Source organism: Vanacampus margaritifer, chromosome 12 (assembly GCF_051991255.1).
Source record: "Vanacampus margaritifer isolate UIUO_Vmar chromosome 12, RoL_Vmar_1.0, whole genome shotgun sequence".
Taxonomy (NCBI): domain Eukaryota; kingdom Metazoa; phylum Chordata; class Actinopteri; order Syngnathiformes; family Syngnathidae; genus Vanacampus; species Vanacampus margaritifer.
Window position 1 is genome coordinate 22,226,293 of NC_135443.1, and position 8,604 is coordinate 22,234,896.

Genomic DNA, 8,604 nt, shown 5'->3' on the forward strand with positions numbered 1-8,604 from the left:
TTTCCAATGTAACATTACTCTTATTTAAATATTGGCTATTCTGCTTTTGAAATGCTAGTCTATCTGTACCACTAAGCTGTGAGCAGTGTCACTGTCACCTAGCTACTTTAACAAAAGTAACTAGGTCAAATGTTAGTTTATTTATTTTTAATTAAATGAGAATCTCATAAGTTTCAAAATCTTGCTCAAAAGGCGGAGACAACTGCTGCAGACACTGCTGAAACATCAGTGCAAAATGATGACCCACTCCATCAGCAAGCAGCCAAGAGACAGGAGATGACACCTGGGGGGTATTCCATCAAGCCGGATTAAGGAAAAAACTTTATTTTGCAGATCTTCTGCTGATGTGAATGTAGCAGGCGGTGGTCCCCTCCCCCACCTGTGGCAGTGGCCTTAGTCTTTTTTTCTGATGGCTACAATAATGGGCAACATATATTTACAGCTCAACACCTATTTAGTCTTATTTTTTTATATATATTGTTATAGGCTATTGTTATAGACTTGTTGCCATGATCGCTTTTGGCTACTGTTGAGATGTAACAGTGAAGAATGAATATGTAGGTCAATTTGAAGATCTTTACATTAAATCAATAATTAATAACACTATTAATGTGAAATACACATCTAACATGAAACAATTATAATTTATACATTTAGTCTGTCGGCTTTTTTTCTTCTTTTTTTTTGCCAATGATATATCCCTCGTCTTATTGATAGCAGCAGTATTGCCTTTTTTGGTGAGTCTTGAATTCCTCATACAGCTCCATCAATAACTTTTGTTCTGTTTGTGAGAAGAATACTGTTCTCGTCTTGGATGGATGCAGAAACGGCTCTTCTGGACATCAAATAAAACATTTCAAATGATGCACAATCTTGTTTATTGAATGATACATGTTGTTATTTGATCTGACTATTTCAAATAACTCTCAATATGGATTAAATTGTACTCCATTAACATTTCAAACTCAAAATTGGAAGACATTTAAGAAGCATAATTTCTTCACTTTCCCAAAGGTGATTGCAGTGAAATTCTCTCAGAACGGGAACCAGTGTATCAAGGATTATCATTTGTTGGACTTCACAGCCACTTTGAAGCAGGTTTGATGTCACACCATGTGCCACCGTCTAGAGATGGATCAAGAAGTAGCTTTGATTGACTGCATGCTGGTATCTGTGCAAACAGAATGGTTGGGTCAGCATATTCATACAATAAAAAATAATCATAGCTTCCTAGCTGGGTCATTATCAAAACACAGCCACTGACATTATTCATAATCGGTTAAACTTTATCTTGTTAGCCAGAAAAAAACAAAGATTTTGTCACATCTTAACTCTTTGACTGCCAAGCGTTTTCAGAAAAGGGATGCTGTGAGTGCCAGCCAATTTAAGCATTTTGACTGATCTTTCAAGGTCCACAGAAAATGTTGTGTTTGGACTATGGAAACACACATACTACCAAATGAAAGATTGAACTCTCATCTTTCATCAGAAAAAAAAGTTTGTTTCTACCTTATTCCGTTTTTCAGTAATCAACAATAGAAAATGGCTAGTTTCACCCAAATGCTCTGTTTTGAAACAAAATACGGAGAAATCAAGCGATATTATTTCATGCACTCTAGTGAATTTGACACCTTTTTTTTCCATGAATGATGCCACAAACACCTAAACAGTGCTTTACTTTTGTAAAACACTACCACCAACAATGAAAAAGTGTTTTTTGATAGCAAAATACGTTTATTTACATTCAACAGTGTAACAATTTGACAAAACAATTTCGCAAACTATTTACAAATGTGTGCAACTGTGGTACTATTTACAATTATGTGGATGTTTCAAATACAGTTTTTCTTTTTGTAACACTCCCCTGCGTGCAAGGGGACGCAGCAGGATTTGCACAACAGATTAGTTTCACTGCAATTGCCCCTTCGCGTGCAGACGCTACACTTTCTTGCCGGCCGTTTTTTCCGGGGAGTAGCAAGTATATACTGCAGTGTGTGTTTGGCCATGTTCCCATCAAGTCTACTATCAGGATCATGATACGGTGACATTACGGTGGTGTTACGTCTGGCTTCCTCATTGTCCTTCAGTTCCTATACCGGGTGGTTGATCCATCTTATCCACTCCATTCATGGTGGCATAGTAGTCCAGAACCAGTGTCTTCTCCGTGATCAGACTGTACCCACTCCTCCGATGAATATGCATTGGACTCGCATTGTTCCGATTGAACGTCCGCATGTGCAGAAGTGCTCCGCGTTTTCCGGCGTTAGCATCGCTAGCCGGTGAGGCTTTATGATGTGGTCATAGCCGCCGCGTCAACGCTTCCAACTTCGGCGTCAACCTCGTAGTCACCATCATCATCATCGTCGTCATCAATGTGGTCTTTAGCATTGGTCGATGCTTTTCGTCTTTGAAAAAAATGCTCAAGCGTGAGCTGCTTGCAACCGGTCGCCATTTTCGCTTCCTCAGACATTCTCTCCACAACACTTTAGCTCCGCCTCACGTCTTCTACTGACGCCTACCCAATCTTGTCCAAAGAGAGTCATCACTGCCATCTAGGGGCCAAAAATAGTCATTATACTAACTAGATCTGCTTGATACTTTCAACACAGCTGGCCAAGGCTTTCCTCCACCCGTTTCAAAGGAAAAAAAACATAGAGAACGTCTTTTAACGTCTTTGGCAGTCCTCCGTAGGATTTTACTAAACGTTATTTAACGTTTTTGGCAGTCAAAGCGTTAATATCAGAAATAGTGGTAATACTGATAGACACAGACATTGTTCATAAACATTTCCATTTGCATTATTTTTATTTGGCTTCAGTGTTGAAGGCAAATGTGTATGTTTAAGAGTGTAAGAGCCTTTTTTTTAACTGTTTGCAAAGCATACATTGCCAAAATAATGACATTTATCAAGAAATTGTAATATTTAAAATAAAATGATTAAATACAGAGGATAAAGGGTTGAGGTTAAAATACCTGTAGCGGCTTAAAGATTCACTCTCAGTAAAAACGTTTTGTTTTAATTTTATTATGATAGTAAGAGTACAAATACTTGAATATAATGTTAGTCAAATACAAGTAGCTGAGTACTGTCCACTTTTGGTTATAGGTTTAGGTTATCTTGTAAAACATTCAATAGGGTTCTGTAACTCTAGAGTCATTTTCACATCTAAGCACTAAGCAGCAATTTATGATTTTTTTTTTTGATTTTTGTTTTGATTTTTTTTACAGGTACAAGCTATTGATCGTGTGTTTACACTGGTAGGCTTCAAATCTTGAAATAAAAATCGTGACTTCAATGTGTTCAGTTTTCGTGACAATTAACAACATGAGATGAGCAAGCTAGCACCGGATTACGAGCTTTGATTGTACAATAAATCTTACCTTCATACTAAAACTTCTTTCTTTCTGCCCACTTTGAGTGCTCTGCATGCCAACCAACGTTTAAGCTGTTCCACACGGTGTTTGTATATTGAACCATGTTGAAATTTTCACGCCTGGGACGTCCTCTTCTTCAAATGACGCGTAAACTGGTGTGGCTACTCTGTTTATTTGGAATTTCGGATTTGTGCATATTAATGATAAAAACATGGCGTCATTTGAGTTCAACCCACTGTCGTTCGCTCAACCAATGAGGTTGAGCTTTAGCCCGCCCAAATCCTCCAGAGCCCGCCCCCTTCTTTACGAGTACAAATCACGGAGCTCTACAAGTACGAATCAGTTTTGCACCATTTGTAGCGAGATATTTGGTGCAAAACTCACGTGACTGGACAGCAGCAGAAAAACCGCTTGACTCCTAGTGGCGACTTCCTTGACTACAAGTTGTCATTTCCACAGGTACAAATCACAACTTTTACAGATACAAATTTACACTTTTTTGTACAGGTACAAAAAAAAAATTGTACAGGTACAAATCATGACTTTTACAGGTACACATTTTTTTTACAGATACAAACATTTTTTCCACATACAATTTTTTTGTATAGGTACAAAAAATTTTACAGATACAATTTTTTGTTTTTTTACAGGTACAAATCACGACTTTTACAGATACAAATTTCGACTTTTTTTCTACAGGTAAAAAAATTGTTTACAAGTTAGTTTTGCACCATATTTACCTCCATAATTTGTCATTGCGCTAGTGGCTCTTACGCCGGAAATCCGGCACCGTGCCGGAGTACTTTAAGCCCTGATAATGGCTGCCTTTGAAGAGTCGCCTTCTGGTACAATGTGACCTCATAGCAGTTCTTTGACATAAAAGTCAGAAAAAGTCCTTTTGCTTCTTCTTCGTAACTCCATGCGGGGAGGTGGGGGGGTGGTTGTCATCCATCATCCTTCACGCTGCCTGCCGCAGTGCAACGGGAAGCGTTCGCAAACATGACACAACACGCACGTCGTGGAAAGTGTTGTTCTCCGCTGTCATAAGAGGGAACGCAGTGCAACTCCCAACTGCAGACCTCAAGTGTGTCAATCAAAACTCAGCAGCAAGTGGCCAGCTGTGTTGGACTGCCCCTCAAAGGCTGTTTGAGGTAACTGCAGGCCCACTGTCCAAGCTGAATGCATTGGTGTGAATTGAATGACATGTTATTATATTTTAAACATAATTATTTTTGCTGTATTTTACATAAAATTGGAATATGTTTGTAAATTGAAAATATTGACTGGAAAGAGTTTGTATTGCCACACACTGTTTGCAACTACTACAAATTATAATGTATTTATTAACTTTACACAATAATTAACTTACAGTTAATAAAGGAAAACAGACAAATCCAACAAATCCAATCAAAATAATGCAAATAAAATAAATTTTAAAAACGGTTTGTCTTTTATTTATGTGTACTTGACTGCTGGTGTATTTACATGTATTTTCTGGTTATCCTTTTTTTTTTTTTTTTTGAAAACATTACTGACTTATAGAAACAAGTTACTTGATTGTAAAATCCATATTATTTTTACTTTAATTCTTTAAAAAATAATAATAATACTAATAAAGTAAATGTATACTTGATAAATAACATACTATAATTGTATGCAGAAATGTATGTCTAACTGGACAGTATGGCTTTATTTTTACATATAATTAATATTTCTCATTCTTACAGTAATTCATTTTTTTCACTTTTTTATTTTTCACATTTTTTAAATTATATTATTTATTATTAAGATTTTTATGATGTAACTAATCAAAACTAATAATTTCCTTTTAAGTTTGATGTTTTCTCTTCATCTTGATCTAATTTTCAATTGGTTTGCTTTTTTGTTTGTATTTATTTTTTATTTTACATAAAAATACTACAGTTTTAGGATTTTGGCTCTATCGATTGCATAGTGGTGGAACAAAGGCTGATTTTAACATCAAGTTCTTATCCTAGTGAACTGATGTGTTTTCCTGGCAGATCCTTAAAAAGACTTGCCAAATTCCTGCACGTTTCGTCCTTTTGGTTTCCAGAAAGTCATTATTTTTCAAGCAAAGTGAGTGCATTTCCTTAAAAGGAAGCACCAACAGACACATTGGAAATGTGGCTTGTATACCACTGAAATGTGATGTCAATACACCGCTAATGTAAAAACCACCACACGGGCAGTAAATCATAAATAATACAAGGATGTTCCTCCATATTGTATATTGTGGAGGATAAGAATGATCTTTTTACTCTCTCAGGTTCCATCATTTACAGCGCGCTCGTAAAAGCTGAGGCCCACCGCGGCTTAGTGGTACCCAGCACTGCCATTAGCTGCCTCCCGCATCATCTAGGCCTGCGAGCTGCCTGGAAAGAGGAACCAGGCGAACCAGGGATGAGAGGGCTTATTGATGCGCAATAAACACCTTTTTTTGCTTTATTTTATTTGAGGGAAACTGTGTTTGCTTGTTGCTTTCCGCGAAAGGAACTTAAAATGCAACCAGCAGCACACAAGAAGAATGTTAGAAAATTGCACTGTGAAAGCTCAGTAAATTGAAAATATGGATTTCAGAATTCAATAATAAAATTGTTACTGGGGTCTCCAAATTGTATACATTGTTGTAAAAATGTAGAATTAAAAGAGTGCCTGGTTATTGAACTAATGAATCGTCAATTATGCATTTATGTAACACTAACATGGGTTCATGATTGCATGCTAAGAACATGGTGTAAAGATGCTTTATGATCATCTCAATTTTAGTCAGTTTTCAGTGCTGTCGCCATCTTGTGGCATTCCACATACACATAAAACGAACTTTTTCCCGATTTACTCCTATTTCGTAATGTTTATTTTTGTATGAAAATGTCAAAAGATGAGTTTAATGACTCATTTGTGTGAAATGCTAGTGTGCGTATTTGTGTGTGTTGTAATATGTGTGCTAGCATGTTATTTAGGCCAGTATAAAGGCTAATCCAAGGTATTGATTAGCCTCATGTAAAGCTTTTGTGTGTGTGTGTGTGTGTGTGTGTGTGTGTGTTTTGAACTATTGAATTACTCGATACAGTTGTTCATGTAACGTGGGTTCATGATTGTGTACACGTTACGAACCATTGATGCTTTATGAACTTCTTCTTTTTAAGTACTTTGCCGCCATCTTGTGGCATTCTGCCTACACATACAAAAGCCCTTTGTCTTTAAATGATAGAAGTTGAACAGATAAGGTTTTTTTCTTTTTTTCTGGCGCTGTTACAGCTGACATGGTTGTTGTCTCACAAGTGATGCTAAAATACAATAAATATTGTACATAAAGGAGATAGCATTTTGCTTTGGAAATGAAACAAATAATTAGTTTTATTCTGCGTTTCTGCCTATTTTTTCTTTTTTAATCTTGGCTTGCTTCACATATACAGAGTACTGTTTGATTTCCTTTTTTGGTAAGTTTTTGTGGTTTTAGCTTCTAATAAGTGTTCTGCTTTTCTTTTCGTATTTTTAGAGGGCACTGTTAGGTCACCAAACTCACGCACTCACTAGTTTTTAAAAATCTTATTTTTACCGGTCTTGGCATAAATCATAGCAAGCAAGCAAAGAACAGAAATGGGGAAAACTACAAAAATAAACAAAAACAACACGGACGTGCAATGCTCATCTTCTCACTTCGACATCTTTTCACACACACACACACACACACACACGCACACACACACACACACACACACACACACACACACACACACACACACACACACACACACACACACACACCAAAAGCCCACCCCAACCCCCGGGCGGCCATTTGTCACCTGCGGTCACGCTCTTTTAGCCTCCAACTCTAGGCATTCCTCTGCACAATTTATGTCCAAACAGCTGCTCTCTCATCCGCCCCGGTGTATGCGTGGACCTGGAAGACTAGGCTGTCCGAGGACGACCGGGGCAGATCCAATCCATTCCACACCTCCGCTCGGGAATGGCCACCGTCTTCCGCGCATTGCTGGCAGCTGCTCAGCTTGTACAAATGTGCTTTGTCTTGCCTGCTTTGATGTCTGGTGGTTTCACGCCTCAGAAGTTGACAATTTTAAAAAGGTGTAAACTTCAGTTTTCCTCATCTTACCTGCACAGGACACAGTAAACCCACTGCTGATTTGCACTCACCTACTCACAATTTTTTTGTAGCACACTCATGTCTTAAGATGACCCAAAGGACAATACCACCAAAGTAGCTAGTGTAAGCCACGAGCTATCATTTGGCAAACAGCAGCATGATTTAAAAAAATAAATAAATCTAGGAGAGGTCCAAAAGGCAGGCAAGGTGCCTGCAGAGAAAGCAAGGTGGTAAACAACTCAACATTGTTCAGAAAAAGGCAGAGAACATTTTGACATTGATGTATTAAATTACCAGTTACATTCATTCATACTGATAGTACCGATTATTAGGTTGTTTTTTTATTATGATTAAAATTTACCTCTTGAACGCGAGGCCGATGATTCAAGCAGAAAACAAACACAAAAGTATTTTCCACCAAGGTCATACGCCAAATTCTGACACGTCTTTGAGCGGCATGGAGAAAAACAACTAAGATCATCTCTGGACGCAGTTGCCGCAGGGATGTTTAAGAATTATGAAAAGAACAAAAAGATCAATTCCCCGGAGTGAAAACCCACCGCCGCGTTGTTTCCCGGCCTTGATTAGAGGGACCCACAAGAGTGGCAGGCACATTAAGATAAAGATCTGGGCTCTCCGAGAATGAATTACATAAAGCAAACAATATACATGTGTCTTTATTAAAAGTGACAGAGGTTGTTATAAAGGGAAGTCTCATTATGGCCACACTGTATTGAGCTATTTTCTAATCACAAGCTTTTGATGGCCCTCAGGGCACGGCCTAATTGCTACCATGAGTGCCACTTTCAAGGAGCAATGATCTTCTTGATTTACAAACAACACAGAACGATGAAAAAAATACAAGCGCTCTATTAAGAACCAATAGATTTAAAAAAAAAAAAAATAGTCATGAGGATTCTGGTTGTTTCTAATATTTTAGCTTCTTCATTACCATAGCTTGACAGAAATGTATACAGTTCTTTATATTTAATCTTGAAGAGAATTAATAAAACTTTTACACTACTGTATATGTTTAAATAATCGGACTCAGCTCCACACACAGCTTGGGTTCTGGTGCCAATCCTCCGGAGGGGCTGGACTCT

The 8,604-nt window shown here is 37.7% G+C and overlaps 1 long non-coding RNA gene across 1 annotated transcript; it reads right to left on the reverse strand.

Moving 5' to 3' along the window:
- Window positions 1-861: 861 nt before the first annotated feature.
- LOC144061634 (uncharacterized) lies at window positions 862-4,410 on the reverse strand. Its single transcript, XR_013296226.1, has 3 exons — window positions 4,116-4,410; window positions 3,382-3,541; window positions 862-1,171 (listed from the first exon to the last, which is right to left on the reverse strand). It is a non-coding gene; the product is annotated as an uncharacterized LOC144061634 (long non-coding RNA).
- Between the last annotated feature and the right edge of the window lie 4,194 nt (window positions 4,411-8,604).